Source organism: Tenrec ecaudatus, chromosome 6 (genome assembly GCF_050624435.1).
Source record: "Tenrec ecaudatus isolate mTenEca1 chromosome 6, mTenEca1.hap1, whole genome shotgun sequence".
In the NCBI taxonomy this organism is placed as follows: Eukaryota; Metazoa; Chordata; class Mammalia; order Afrosoricida; family Tenrecidae; genus Tenrec; species Tenrec ecaudatus.
In genome coordinates this window covers 98549589-98566399 of record NC_134535.1, presented here as the reverse complement: position 1 = coordinate 98566399, position 16811 = coordinate 98549589, and the positions used below count along the sequence as shown (strand labels likewise).

General features: G+C 41.0%; 1 pseudogene; it reads right to left on the bottom strand.

Moving 5' to 3' along the window:
* Positions 1 to 984: 984 nt before the first annotated feature.
* The window catches only part of LOC142451553 (aldo-keto reductase family 1 member C1-like), a 30439-nt pseudogene continuing 14612 nt past the window's right edge, over positions 985 to 16811 (bottom strand).

The window sequence follows — 16811 nt, the reverse complement described above, 5'->3', positions numbered from 1 at the left end:
AATATGTAATTATATATTGTGAAATATTTATGTGTTTTCTGATGGTATTAGGTGACTCCTGTGAAAGAGTCCTTGGACCTCCAAGGGGATCGCAACCCACAAGTGGAGAACCGCTGACCTACATGCTCAGCTGCTTGGCCTCCGTGTCTTCCTGCTGTACAGGATTGTTTGCGGGGGCTAGTGGCAGGTGGCACGGACACCAATATCATCACATGGGCAAACTGCTGAAGGCCCGGGAGGAGCCAACCATGTACTCAGACGAAGAAGAACCAAAAGATGAGAATGACCGGATAAATGATTAAGGCATTCCATGGAAGCATATCTATTTTTGTATCTTGCAAAAGAAAAATCATTTGTAACATTCCAGTCTGTCCTTAAAAGCATTGATTTCAATACTTAGAAAAGTTTTGAACTTGCTGTAAAACAATGTTAGTGGTTTGTAACACCGCTAGTGACACTGAGAAAATAGAATTCTCTTAGAATGTGCATGAGATGTGCCTGTGTCACAAATCCGAAAGGGAACCACAGTGCTGTAATGAAAGTGTTAATATTCCTTTTTTCTTCAGCCATAGTTAGTACAGGCTGAATCTAAGTTTGTTTTTGTTTTGGTGTGTGTGGGTTTAAATTTTTAGAACAATTTAAGCCTTTGCCATTTCCCTCAAGCAGGTAAAAACCTCAGCTATGCAAAGTCCTTCAACCCAAGAACAAAGGGCCCACTTTGAGTCATGATGTCTTTAAAGAACTTTCTCATTCAGTTGAGCGTGCGGTGTGCTTTCTGTTTATCTACTGCTAAAGAAAATCTGCAGTATTCCAAAGAATTTGATGCTGATTCAAGAGAGTTGTCCGGCAACAGAATGGAATCTCAAAGCTGCACTTACTTAACAAAAACAACAACAAATTGTTTCTAAGTGGCTTTGTAGGAAACGAGGCCTTGGACAGACGAAAGAAAATTGAAAAATATGCTGGCTTGCTTACGTCTTAAATTTACGGAGATGCTAGCACGATCATCTCAGCCCTCACGTTCACCGTGACGTCATAGTTACTGCACACCATCTGAAGCAAAAGGGGGGGGGGGCACTGAGGAGCAGTTGCATGCTCTCCTGAGAACTTTCAGACACATCCCCAAAGGAGGAGGACACAGTACACATCACGCTAGCTAAGTGATTTTAAAAAACTAGAGTCCTTTGCCTGCGGTGTCCCAGTAATTCTTATGTTGTTACTAAACAACAGTCACTGCAAAAGCAATATTCCAAGTGTCTTAAGTCTTTGATGTAGGACTTTCAGTTAACATTAAACTTAGCTTAAGTAGACTGTACAGTTGTATGAATTTGCGAAAGTATTACACTTGATCTTGGGCAAAATGCCGAGAAGTGATACAAAAGTATTACATGGACAACTAATGAGGTTCCAAACTCTTATAGTTCACTAGTCATTGTATTTTCTTGCGAGCTGTGTTTAATGGTTTTACCTCAATTCAAAAAGAAAATGAAGAGCTTTGGTCAGTTAATAAAATGGTTTTACCCAGAATTATTCTTAGAACAAATCAAATTTTAAAGATAGTATAAGGAATCACTGAAATGATCAGATACGCACTAACTGTTGACTGGAAGATTGGGACAACAGTAATTATCCTGACATTCTAAGGTCTTTCTCATCAACCCTACCTTCCTAAACAGTTGTCTCTCACAGACAGTAAGAATCAGCCAAGGCAAAATTCTTACTGAAACCTACATTTTGGGTATTCATGTATACTTATTCTCAGGGCCTAGAAAGTTTTCAATTTTCTACCCATCATTAAATGTCCAATTTATAATTAGCCTTGCTGCAAAAATCATAGAAACTGTTAGGTTTCTTGGGTGGGAAATACCTCGATACTTGGCTTCCACAAGAAAGAATTCATGCCAAATCCTGGTTTGTGATCCAAGTGGGCTTTTATAAAGGACAGAAGATGTTTCAGGTTTTACAGTTAGTGAACACCGGCAACTCACGGGACTGCACATCACACACGGCAGCCTGTGCCGCAGAGTCCATGGCACAGCCGAGTGGAAGGCCAGGAGCTGCTGGAAAAGCGAGTGGTGGTCTCCCGGTTTCTGCCTTTAAGGCCTTCGGCTGGGAGGCGTGGCTGGTGGTACTGGTTGACCCCATTGGCTGAATTAAACCCACCTGGCCTAGTTTGGGCCAACCTAGGTGTACTGGCCACCTGGCCTACTTTGAATTGGTGCTTTTGTTGGCTTCCTGTAATGGGGTGGGGGCGGAGGGCGGGCTTTGGTATGTAGAGGAACAACCCCTGGTTCCTGTTTCTAGCCACCTAACAAAACTTTTTATTAAACAAAAATTTCCAAATGTAAAGTTAGTTTTTTCTCAACACAATCTCAAGCTAAGCCTATACATGTCTAACGGCAGTTTCCATCTCTCTAATCCTTCCCCAAGAGGAGTCCTGGTGGGGGAGTGGTTACACATTAGGCAAGGTCAGTAGTTCAAAGCACCAGTTCCTCAGTGGGAGAAAGAAGAGGCTTTCTACTCCCTTACGATCGCAGGATCCCACAGCGGCCACTTCTACCCTGTCCTATAGGGTCACTATGAGTCAGAATTGATTCGATGACAGTGAGTTTGTTTTTTTGTTGCTTTTTGGTAACTTTCCCCCCAAAGAATCCTGCATTCTTTGATTTGCACTATGTTGAGACAGCTGCTTTTGTATCCTGGAGGTGCTCCAATAGTTTTCCTTTTCAATGATCCTTGGGCTTTGGAAACAAACAAAAGGAAGTCTAAGGGGCAAGGTCAGGGTTGTAGGGGCGATGGGGTAATTCATTCCAAACAAAATTCTCAGAGGAGAGCCCATGCTACCCTTGAAGCGCAGGCACGTTGTCATGATGACAAAAATTTCCTCCTCGCATCTTTCCTGGCCTTTTCTTCAGCCATGTAGTTTTCAATGTTCTTGAAGCGTCTTCATAATTATACCCCTCTCCAATGATCGTCATGTGTCTTTAAAAACCATCTGTCAAGATTTCCACTGTGAAATCTCAGAATCACTCACCATAACCTGCTGAGCTGAATTCTCTGCCTTGAATTGAACTGGCACAGCAGATCCCTTTGGAAACTGTTATTGTGACTGGACTGCTTTTTAAAGGCACCTTGATGAGACTAAAACAAGTGCACTCCTGATAGAACTTCCTTGAAACCATTCACAGATGCAGAGCCGTGTTGAAACATGTCTTGCTTATGTATGCCAATTAGATACCAAAAGTAGCAATAGTTTTTTACTTACCTTCACCTAAAATAAAACTCTTGCCATGAAAAATGAATAATGAATGCATGATTCATAAAAAATAAAGCACGATGGTAAGCGTTTGGCCACTGTAATTGTCTTTTTTGCTCTGTCACTTAATACGTGTGACCTAGGTGAAGATGTTAGGCTTCTCCAAACCTTTTTTCCAGACCTGATGATGGAAGTGCCAATTTTCATCTGGTTAAAAAGATGATAGATAAGAAGTAAAAAAAAAAGACATTGGTAGTTGGGGAATAGGGCACTAACCCACCCAAGGGGAGGGTATTGTTTATATCTCCACAGGGAAAGAGGGACCAGACTATAGCCCTGTGCTCCAAGATGTGAATGCAACATACCGGCATGAAGCAGGGAACCAACAGAGAGGTCTGAGGAGCTGGCCCCAATCTCAACTACATGGACGGCCTCCCCTCTCCCTCCACCCCCCCAGAAGAATTGACTTCAGAGGACGGCACTGAAGCTGTAGCTCAGGGAGAGAGACAGGTCTGATCAGAGCACACAGGAGCAAATGAAGGGGGAGGAGAAAGAGTGTAGCACATCCTGGCCCACCAAGCCTTGAGGACAATATCCCTGCTCAGAGCAGCCAATGCACAGAGAGGACCATAGGGCCGGCCCCACTACAAGACACAACATCCCTCACTAACCCATAGCCTTTCAGGGGACAACACTGGAGGTACGGTGTGGGAATTGCACCAAATCTGACCCCACCACACTGAGGCAAAACACTAAGGGGGTGCAACCAAACAGCAAGGGGAGCAGAGCAAGGAAGTCCCCAGGAATACCAAAAATAGACTTTGGGACTAGGGCGTGGCACCCCATCAGACTCAACCAGAAAACACTCCTAAGGGTCAACAAACAGACCTTGAACTATTTACAGACTATTTTTTTGGTCATTGTTTTGTTGTTATTTTATTTTCTTTTGTTGCTTTGTTTTGCTCTGTCTTGTTTTTGTGCATATTATTATCTCTTCAGGTCTATCTGGATAGGACAGGTGGGATAGACAATGTGGAGGAGAAAACAATGGGCCTGATGGTTCGGGGCAGGGTGCATGAGAAAGGGAAAGGCGGGGGAAAGGAAGTGTGTGTTAGTAAACCCAGGGATAAGGGAACAACAAGTGATCCAAAATCAATGGCGAGGCCTGGTAGGAAGCCTGGTAGGGCTTGATCAAGGGTAATGTAACCAAGAGGTATAACTGAAACCCAAATGATAGTGGGACAAGAGGAAAGTAAAATGAAATAGAGGAAGGAACTAGGAGGCAAAGGACATTTATAGAGGTCTAACTATTGGCATGTCTATATGTAAATATATTTATATATGATGATGGGGAAAGGGATATATGTGCATATATTTATAGGTTTGGTATTAAGGTAACAAATGAACATTGGGCCTTTACTCAAGTACTCCTTCAATTCAAGAACACTTTATTCTATTAACCTGGCATTCCATGATGTTCACCTTCCTGACAGGATTGCTGAAGACAAAGCAAGTGCATAAGCAAATGTGGTGAAGAAAGCTGATGGTGCCCGGCTATCAAAAGATGTAGCATCTGGGGTCTTAGAGGCTTGAAGATAAACAAGTGGCCATCTAGCTGAGAAGCAACAAAGCCCACATGGAAGAAGCACACCAGCCTGTGAGATCACGAGGTGTCAATGGGATCAGGTATCAGGCATCAAAGAACAAAAAATCATATCATTGTGAATGAGGGGGAGTGCAGAGTGGAGACTGAAAGCCCATCTGTAGGCAACTGGACATCCTCTTAAAGAAGGATCATGGGGAGGAGGAGACAGGCAGTCAGGGTTCAGTGTAACAATGATGAAACATACAACTTTCCTCTAGTTCTTTAATGCTTCCTCTCCTCTGCTATCATGATTCCATTTCTACCTTACAAGTCCGGCTACACCAGAGGAAGTACACTGGTACAGATAGGAACTGGAAACACAGAGAATCCAGGACAGATGAACCCCTAAGGACCAATAATGAGAGTAGCGATACCAGGAAGGTAAGGGGAAGGTGGGATAGAAAGGGGGAACCAATCACAAGGATCTACATATAACCCCCTCCTTGGGGGACAGACAACAAGGAAGTGGGTGAAGGGAAATGTTAGACAGTGTAAGATATGACAAAATAATAACTTATAAATTATCAAGGGTTTGTGAGGGAGGGGGTTGGGGAGAGAGGGGAAAAAATTAGGAGTTTATACCAAGGGCTCAAATAGAAGGCAAGTGTTTTGAGAATGATGATGGAAACAAATGTACAAATGTGCTGGACACAATGGATGGATTGTGATAAGAGTTGTAAGAGCGCCCAATAAAATGATTAAAAAATCATATAGTGCTCTGTAAATGTTAAGTACTATTTAGCATATTTTATAATTTTTAGATATGTGCCATCAAAGTAACAGATTGTTTTAAAAGTCAGCATTATGCAAAATAGTGGCTAGGAACTTCGCATCCAAAGAGAATAGCACATTCTTGTCAGAAGGAGCATTCATTGCATTTAGCGAGATAAAACGAAAACATATTGAGAGTTAAATAACCATAGCATGTTAAAAATCATTCAGAGCAACCATCAAGATGACCCCGGAGGTGCAGGATGCCGTGTGAGATAAATTGTAAAGATAAACAACAGGCTTGGAGCCCCCAGAGGAAGGGGTTGCATTCAAGTTGGTGCAGCCAGGGAGAGTGTTTGTCTATGCTGTCTTTAGAATGGGTAGGATTTGATTAAGTGGAAAGTAGGAGCAGGGCATAAGGAGGTGGAAAGCAGAAGGGTGGAGGTAGAAGAGTCACATGGTTGGAAGGCTGATAAGGAAATCAGTCTGAAGATAGCAAGGAAGCCTGCTGGGGCTGTTGGGTAATATTCGACTGCTAACCAAAAGCTTCAAACCCACTAGCCACTCCTTGGGAAAACAAGGAGGCCACCTACTTCCTTACAGATTTCCACCCTCCAGTCAGATTCTACTAAATGGCATGGGTTTGGTTTTTTACAGACCCATTTGAAGCAACAGAATCAAAGGGGAAGCATTTAAAAGCAAAAGGGAAATGAAAATGAAGAAAAGTTTCTTACAATTCTTTTCACAGCAAGGCAATTAAATCAGAGTCTCTAAACCCTTGAGTCTGGATGCTTCTTTGAAATTATTGCCCTGAAGTTCATTAAACCTTCAACTGAAACTATCCCCTGAAGTCATCTTTAAACAAGAAATACATATCTGGAGAAAGCTTTCAAAGTGCTCTTGATGGATAATCAGAGTTGGGAACTACAGGTAAAGAATTTAGTGCATCATCCAAAACCATTACCATCAAGTCGATTCCTACTCAGTATGACCCCAGGAGGACAAACTCTACTGCCCCGTGGGGTTTCCGAGGATGTCAATCGTTACAGACGCAGACTGCTGCTTCTTTCTCTAATGGAGTGACTGCTTAGTTCGAACCCCTGAACTGTTGGTTCACAGTCGTGTGCTTGAACCTCTGTGCCACTAGGGTTCAGTTCAGTAGACAACAAAGCCGGAATTTTAGTTTAGGTCTAAATTCTAAAAGTCTTGAATGTTAAAAGTATATATTTGGACTTTACAATATAATAGCATTTCTCAAGCTTGAGTAACGAATGCATCTTTTTTACATAAAAATGCCTACTTGGATCTTATGAGAAATTATAGAAGTCATAAAAATCTTTTGGAGAGTGATGTACTCTAATGTGTGATTCCGAGTTCCATATCGATTAGTCATCCAGGAGTGGCCAGGAGAGAAATGAAAAACGGGAGTGGACTGACAATCTAAGATACTGTAACTGGTCTCCGTGACAACCATCTCTTTTGCCACAAATGAGCCCTGGATGGTCCTTGTCTACGATGACAAAATGTTTCTGTTGAGCATTCTATAGAGCAGCCGTTCTTAACCTGTGGGTCGCGAACCTTTGGGGATTGAATGACCCTTTCCTAGGGGTTGCCTAAGACCATCAGAAAACACATATTTCTGATGGACTTAGGAACCGAGACACCGCTCCTCTATCGGTCTCCAGGCGGGTCCGCCCACATGCAGATACGCCCATCTACGGGACTGGCGTGAAGACTTACCCATGCTACACCATGCTGCAAGACAAATTTTCATTTATTTGTCATTAGAAATAAGTATTTCACAATATATAATGACACAGTGTTTTGTGATTCATCACTATGCTTTAATTATATTCAATTTGTAACAATGAAAATACATCCCGCATATCAGATATTTACATGATGATTCATAACAGTAGCAAAATTATAGCTATGAAGTAGCAAGGAAAATAATTTCATGGTTGGGGGTCACCACAACATGAGGAAATGTATTAAAGGGTCGCAGCATTAGGAAGGCTGAGAACCACTGCTCTAGAGGAATCCTAATCAAAAGAGGCAAATAAAACATGGAACAGAATTTTAAGTATTCACGGTGTCTGGTTCCAGAATGTCTGGAATCAGTGAGTCTGCATGATTCTTTGAAATTGGTGCCCTGAGATTTGTCAAACCTTCAGCTGAACCTATCCTCTGAAGTTATCTTTAAACCAAACAATAGGTAGCTGAATTAATAAAGAATGTTTGTCAGTGGTCATTGTACTCTTTTAAAGAATTATCTAGATCTGATCAAATTGACTAAATTTGATGAAAATATTAGATGGGAAGCTTAAGGGGTGGTGAGTTTATAATTTGGAAGAAAAAAGGGGAATGTATTGTACAACTTGAAGAATGTTATAAATATGTCTGAGTTGTACTTGTAGAAATTATTAACTTGAGATGCGTTTTCCATATATATTTTCATCCAAAGGAAAAAAAGAAATAAAGAAGAAAGCCACAGCTGTAGTGTAGGGGAAGTTAGTAAAGGGTTAGCCTAAGGCAGGAGTAGAGGAATTACGTTGTTAGCTGCCATTGAGTCAGTTCTGACTCGGGCACCCTCCGTACAACAGAACAACCCTATCCAGTCCTGTGCCAGCCGCACACATGCTCCTCTGTCTGAGCGCATCGTTGCAGACGGATTTCCTCTTTTTCGTGCCCTTCTTCTTTAACCCGCATGATGTCCTTTTCCAGGGACTGGTCTCTCCTAATAACATGTCTAAAAGTACATGAGATGAAGACTTCCATCCTTGCCTCGGTTGTACAGATTTGTTTGTTCTTTTGACAGTCCCGGCATTTTCGATCTTCTTCACCAGCACCATGATTTAAATGTATCTTTTTCCTTGGTCTTATTCAGTGTCCAAGTTTTATATGAGGTGATTGAAAACACAATGGCTGAGTCAGACACACTTTAGTTCTCAAAGGAACAGCCTTGCTTTTTCGACACTTTGAAGAGGTCGTATGCAGCAAATTTACCCAATGCGCTTTTCTTTTGATCATTTGACTGCTGCTTCTGTGAGCATTGCTTGCAGAGCCACACAGGATGAAATCCTTAACAATTTCAATCTTTTCTCCACTTACCATGATGTTACCTATTGGTTCAGTTGTGAAGATTTTTGTTTCTTTCCATGGAGTTGTGACCCAGACTGAAGGCTGCAATGCTTTCTTTTCATCAGCAAGTGCTTCAAGTCCTCCTCACATTCAACAACCAAGATTGTCATCTACAATCCTGATGCCTTGATGTTATTTATAAATCCATCTTCTCTGATTGTTTTCTCAGCATATAGATAAAGTATGGTGAGAGGATACATGAATCATAAAAATAATTTAAATCTCTAAAGCATATGGTTTCTCAGCCACATGTGAAGAAGGAAATGTAGTAGTAACATGTTACGGGGGGATGTTTAATACTACTCAAAATCTTGTGGAAAGTATGATTGCTGTAGGCTGTGTCAGGTAGTCGCTTTCTTTCTCTTTTCCCCGCCTCCCTCACTGCCTGACTCTCTCCTTAAGCTCTAAATATAGTGAACCCTTACAATACTGAAGAACAGAAAAGTTATAGTTATTCAGAGTTAGTAATTGGCAGATATAAATACAAATATTTGCTATGCATGACAAGAGGTAAACTTTTGAGAATTCATTTTTAATCTAAATTTTAAGAGAACAACTTGAATTTTGGCAAATGTGTGTCTGCCTTTGTGAGAATGACAGCTTCCCACGCTCAAGATATTTCTGATGAGGTTGAGGGTGAGATTACTAAGCACGATCTTTTCATTTATTTTTTCATAATGAGCTGTATCAAGATTTGGAAGAGATGCAAGCCAAAATTTATAGTGTTATAAAATCACGCACACATGAAAAAAAATCCAATACTAAATGGTATTTAGAGCAAATGAGTGAGAAAAATTCATTAATGTGCTTCAGATTCCACATTGCAACTAATCTTTATGATTCTACCACTTATTATATCATCTTGTAATATTAATGGAAATAGGCACAGTGTCTTAAAATACTACCAAACATTAAGGGGATATCCCCCAAAACCAGAAAAAAATTCTGCTAGGTGGAACTTTCATAGTACACATTTTTTCCCTCTAGGGGAGCATTGAGCAACTTGCTCTCAGTTAGTGCACCCAGTGGCATTGCCTGGGAAGGTTCTCCCTGGTCACAGTTAATTTTTTTTCATAAAAGCAGTTTTGCTTCAACCTTGTTTGTTGTGATGGCTGATTTAAGAGAACAATGTGAGGGTGTGAAATTTTGTCTCCTCTCAGGAAACATGCCGCAGAAACTGTTGTGATGTTGAACACAGCTCACTAGGACAGCGTGATGGGAAAAACTCAAGGGTATGAGTGATTTTCTCATTTCAAAAAAAGTGCAATGTCAATTGATGACAAACATTATTCTGGATGTCCATCAACTTCCCAAGCAGATGAAAGCATCAACAAAACGTGTGCACTTGTTCTTGAAGCCCAATGATGGACCATTGAAGAGACAGGAAAGTTAAGAGATGGGGAGGTTATCTGGATTAATTTGGGGCTCAGGTCAGAAAATTTTAATAGAAGATTTGGGAATGAGAAGGGTCACTGGGAACTTTGTGCCTCAGGTTTTGACTGACCACAAAAGGAGCATCAAGGGGAATCATGCCATGCTTTGCAAGGACAGCTCCGAAGCGACCCAGACTTTTTTCCCCAAGGTCATTACTGGTGATGAGACATGGTGGTATTCTTACGACCCTGAAAGCAAACATCAATCAAGCTAGTGGAAAACGCCATCATCACCTCACCCCCACAAAAACTCGTCCAGTGAAATCAAAGATCAAGATGATGCTTACTTATTTTTTTGTTGTGAGGGGGATAGTGCATTTGGAATTCATTCCATCAGGTCAGATTGTTAATCAAGTTTTCTATTTAGAACTTCTGGAAAGATTGCGTAACAGTGTGTGACAAAAAAAAAAAAAAAAAAGAAGCCTGGTTTATGGTAGATGGGGGACTTGTTTTGTCACCATGACAGTGCACCTGCTGATGCAGCCATCTCAGTGGGCCAGTTTTTGGTAAAAAGCAGCATGTCTCTCATGCCCCACACATGTTACTCACCTGACCTTGCTCAGTGTGACTTCTTTTTGTTTCCGTGAATGAAGAGGGACATGAAAGGACAGTGATTTGATGATGCAGAAGAGGTAAAGGAAAAAACGAGGGAGGTGCTGTCAGCCATCCAAACAGATGAGTTTGAAAAATGTTTCCAAGAATGGAATCACAGATTTGACAAATGTATTATGTAACAGAGAGTATTTTGAAGGAGGTAAAGTTGGTTTGTAAAAAAATTTAAATACATAGCTTTGAAAAAATTAAAAAAAAATTTAACATCTGTATTTTTGGTACTCCATTGTATTTCCTCCTTTCCCAACTACATGTATGTGTGAAAAGGAGCCGTGGTGGTGTGGTGGTTACATATTGGGCCGTGATCCATATGTTTGGCAGTTTGAAACCACCAGCAGCTCTTCGGAAGAAAGACTGGGCTTTCTATTCCCATAAACAATTACAATGTTGGAAACACACAAGGGTCACAATGTGTCAGCATTGACTCAATGGCAGTGACTTGGTTGACTGGTATATGGGTGAAGCTTGATTTTCTTCTTGCGATTCAACAAAACACTGGAATACAACAGATTATGCAAGAAACAAGTACAACAATCTAGATGTCTTAAAATGATCTCCCAATATGCAAAAACTCCATGCTCGTGACAAATTTATTTTCTGTTTGGGAATATATATTATTTTCCTCCAAAACATGTTATTTATGTGTGGAAAAAGCCTAGGGGCCATATCTGAGTCTCTCTGGTTTCCTTATTGCCTGGGGGCAGAGGTCACACATGCTTCTAACGCTCCATCCTCCTGTGGCAGTTAGATTTTATGTCAACTTGACCCTGTGTGAATGGGTTGGGGTGGAGTCGAACCTGCCAATCAGGTGAGTAGGGGTGGAGTCCAACCCCGTCAATCAGGTAACAGCCTGATGATGCCTTCCTGGGGATGTGGCCTTTTTTAGAAGAGAGACACTAGGAACTTCTTCCTCTTTGGCACGTCACCTTTCTCCTCAGTGTGATCTCCCGGCCTCCTGCTTCATCTTTCTGTGCCTTTGACTTGCAGCTATGTGAGTCTTCAAGGTGGTCCAGGCTAGCATTAGACGCAGGCACTTGAATTGGACTGGGCTGGAATGTCTTCTTGATATAAAATTACTTCTTCAACAAAGATCCTTCTTCTACCTACAAGTGCCATTGGCTTTTTTTTTTTTTTCAGACAACGCAGCCCAACACACATCTTTACCCTATTTTGACATCAGCCATTCCTCCCATAACTCTCTACTTTTTTTGTTGGAGCCAATGACTCCTTGCAATAGCCACAAGAACTCATAGCTATTACTCATGATTAAAGATATTTATTAGGGAAGTTAACAGGTTACCACAAGTCGAGATTAGTAAACAGTACGGATACAGACATGGATACCCAACAGCACCTCTCCTCAGCCAGTAGCCAAGTCTCCCTCCACTCCTTAGCCTCTCAGCTGCATGGTCCCTTGGCCTATGCCAAGCTAACTGTTTCTCTGCCTCACAGTATCATAGGCTCAGGGCTGCTCCTCTTGTTGTGTCATGGTCTTCTTGCCTTGATCTCTCGGGTCAGCTTGACTTCTTTGCTCCGTCCTGTGGTCTGTATGCTGCCACCTCTGGTGGCTCTGGTGTTGGCCTCTGCCACTTCAGACAGATTCTGAACATGAGCCACTGGTGGTTCGTCTTCGAATGGTCCTGGGATTTCCTCTGGGTTTCTGCTTTTGAAGATGGCTCGTTCTTATATGGAGGTGTGGTCCTTGTCTTAGGAAGAGAGATGCTCGACACGAGGCCACCTTAACACTTAAGATGGATTTAGAAATTCTTGCTCAATTTTATTTGAGTTAGAAAAATAAAATGATATCTGTTTTCTTTCTTTTGGCCATGTTTTAGATACCTGTTGTTGGTATAATCATTATTTTGGCTGTTATCAGACTTAGCAGTGCAATTTTTGCTTTGATATTCTTCCCAGCTATTGTGTCAAGAAGAAGGTAGAATTAGGGAGTGTGCGAAAATCAAATAAGTATTTCTTACATAAATGATTGCTTGGGTGAGTTTGTTTTTATTCTCAGATCTCCTTTGAAGTGTAAAAGCAAGCGAGCCATTTGAGATTGTTGACATTCCTACAGAAAAGCTGAAATGCACTGAATGTGTGGAAAGAACACAAAAAATTGTAATCCATAAAAATGGACTGAAGATGGGGCTGCCAATTGTCTCCTTTGTCTAAAGCATATATTGTTCTGTCGTCTCTTACTCAGAAAACTTGGGGGCAATGTTCTAAGTGTTTTAAGAGCTCTAGAACATTATCAAAGATAAGTTGTCTTGTATTTCTGTGGTTTATCATTGGATAGCATATTATGTCATTATGCAGGAATTTTTATCTCTAACTTTTAATATAATTTTCCTTGAAGATCTATACTCTGGATATTTAATAAATTGATTGCAACAGGATGATCATATTTCTGATATGGCAAAGTAGCATCTATCTAAAGAGGAGAGTGATAAACTTATCAAGATCCTTGTGTTAAGAATAGAGTGTGGGTGTGAAATAGACAGGATCCTTGCTTTAATTTCTTCACATGTCCACGCAGGTCAATGATAGTGTTCAGCTAGGATTCTGTAAGGGAATCTAGGTGTGTATGTGCATCAGCCACCTTTGGCCCACAAAGGGGAGTTCTTATTATCATTAGAAATGATGCCTTGAGAAGTTGTTGTTGGTTTTGGTGGTGGTGGTGGTGGGAGAAACTATAAATATATGAATGTCCGTGCTTCCGCATAGGTTCTGATTTGGGAGTTCTGGGGTAGGGCTCAGCAATATGTGCTTTTAAAAATCTCCAAGTGAATTTTTGATGCACAACTATATTTGTAGACCAGAAAAATAAGGATTAGAATTTTTCAAATGGTGACTACTTAACCCCTTCACATAATTTTATTTTCTCTGCAGAATTCAAATGAGAAATGTGGTGGAATGACCCAACTGAAAACCAAAGCTATGATTGTCTGTGTAAAAGTATCCATGGCAAAAACAAGTCTCACTGTATCCATAGAATTTCTTTTTTCACATGGCATCGGAGAAAGGAGCCAACTTCTTTCAAAGTGTCTAACGCTAGAGCTAAGGACAGCAGTGACATCAAGTGGCTGCTGGGGGTACTTTCTCGGTTTCTTTAATGTTTCAAGTATAGTTTTGGCTTTAAATATGAACTTAAATAAGTGTTGTTTGCTTTCTCCTGGCATTCATTCACAGATATATTTATCAGTTCTTGTACACCTCGTTCACCAGAAAGAGTAAAAGAATGAAAACAAACAAACAAACAAAATTCCATCCTGACACAGGATCGCTTAAGCGCAAACATCTTGGATGGTTTCTAGAAGTAGGAGGTTTCCGTGAAGTGCGGACAAGCCTACACTAAACGCTTTGTGCAATGATTTTCATGATGGTGAGGAGACTGCTAGTTGATTTCAAACAATGTGACTCAAATGGAAAGAGTGCTGTGAACACCTTTAAAGTGACACCACTGCAGACCGAGGCCAAGAAAACGCAATGAGACTAAAATGAAGGCCAAGACTCCTTTCCTAACCATTCCCTTGGACCTAAAATTTCAGAATCTAAAGACTGCCAATGCCCAACATGCCTTGATTAAAACACCCACCTAAAAACAACAGCAAAAAAGCAGATTTGTAAAGTTTGTTTACAACCATAGAATATATATGTATATATAATAAAATAGACATCGATAGATATATCTCATTCTATGCAACCCAAAACAGGCATGCCTTGGAAATATTGAGAGTTCAGTTTCAGGGTCTGAAAATCACAACAGAGCGAGACAAATGATTGCGTTTCCCAGTTCATATAAAAGTTATTTTTTCACTATAACCTCCTGCCATCGAGTCGATTCCAACTCATAGTGATTCTGTAAGATAAAGTAGCACTAATTCATATTGCTTCTGAGATTTTTTTTAATACTGTGGTCTATTAAAAGGAGTCCTGGTGGGTTCGTGGTTAGGCACTGGGCTGCTAATAGTAAGGTCAGCAGTTTGAGACCACCAGTGGCTCCACAGGAGAAAGACAGGGTTTTCTACTCCAGTAAAGAGTTACAGTCTTGCAAACTGGGTGTGTAAGCAAATGTGGTGAAGAAAGTGGATGGTGCTCAGCTATTAAAAGATATAGTGCCTGTAAACCCCAAATAAATGATTAATAAAAATATAACAAGAAACAAACAAAAGATATAGTGTCTTAAAGGCTTGAAATCAAACAAGCAGCCGTCTAGCAGGTGAACAACAAAGTCTACATGGAAGAAATACCCCAGCCTGTGTGATTATGAGGTGTTGATGGGAACAGGTATCAGAAGTTCAAAAACTAAACAATCACATGGATGTGAAGGAGAGGGGTCAGAGTGGAGACTCAAAGCCTATCTGTTGATAGAGTACATGGAGAGGACGATACATCCAGGGTGCAGTATAGCACTGACGAAACACACAACATTCCTCTAGCTCTTTAATCCTTCTTCCCCCACTAATATGACCTCAGTACTACTTCACAAATCCGGTTAGACCGGTGTATGTACATTGGTACAGAGAAGAGCTTTTGATACACGGAATCCAGGATAGACAAACCCCTTAGAAGCAGGAGTGGGAGTAACAGTCTCCTGAGGGTAGGGGGAAGGAGGGGGGAAGGAGGGGAGAAGGGAGGAGGGAAGGGGACTGATAGCAATGATGGTGGTATAACTCCCCTGGAGGAGGACTAAGATCAGTATTGTAAGTGAAGGGATATATTGAACGTTATAAGATATGTAAAAAAATAAACAATAATATATAATATATTAAGGTCTCACAAGGGTGGTAGGTGGGGGAGGGATGGAATAAAGAAGAGCTGATATTAAAGCGATCAAGACGAAAGCAAGTGTTTTGAAATTGATGATGGCAACATCTGTACAAGTTAGCGTATTATACTTGATTTATGGGTGGTTATAATATATGTAAGAGCCCCCAATGAAATGATTTATTAATAATTTAAAAAAAGGAGTTACATTCTTAAAAACTCACAGGGGCAGTTCTACCCTGTCCTGTAGGGTTATTATGAGTTGGCACTGACTCACTGGCAGTAGGTCTGGTTCTTGGTTTTGTGGTCTATTACTGTAACCCTGTGGCAGGGTGGATTGTAGTGGTAGCAGTGAGATTTACAGCTTCAGAAACCCACCTGGGCAGTTCTACCCTGCCCTATGGGGTTGCGATTAGCCCGAATTGGCTCAATGGTCGTTTGTTTGAGTGAGCAGTCTATGCAGGGTGCAAAACACCACCAACAAAACAAACCTCCCGGTCATTGAGTTGATACCACTCTCAGGGACCCTCTAGGACATGGTAGAACGGCTCCTGAGTTTCCGCGACTGTGACCATTTACAGGAGTAACCAGCCCAGCCTTTCTCCTGTGGAGTCACAGGGGGTTTAGAACTGCTGACCTGGCAGCTCGCAGGTCAATGCTAATCACCACACCACTTGGACTCCAAGGGGTTCCCTAAATAGCATTATGAAAAAGTTTGAAACATTGTGAGAATTAGCAAAAGGTGAGAGAGACATGGCGTGAGCACTGGTTGGAAAAATGGCACTCACAGACTTGCTTGAAGCAGGGCTGTCACCAACTTTCAATTTCTTAAAAAAACAGACAAAAATAAAAAACTCGCAGAAACTACAAAAACTAAATAAAATGAGCTACACTAAAGTGAGATATGTTTGTAGGTAGAGAATAGTTTTTTGAAATAAATAATTTTATTAGGGCTCTTAGAGCTCTTATAACAATCCATACATCAATTGTATCAAGCACATTTTTACATATGTTGCCATCATTATTTTCTTTCTACTTGAGCCCTTGGTATCAGCTCCGCCTTTTTCCTTCCTTCCATACCCTCCCACCCTCATGACCCCTTGATAAATTATAACTTAATATTATTTTCATATCTTACATTGTCCACTGTCTCCCTTCACCCACATTTCTGTTGTTTGCCTCCCTAGGTGGAGGTTGGGTTAATATGTCAATCATTGTAATCAGTTCCCTCTTTCTCCCCACCTTACCC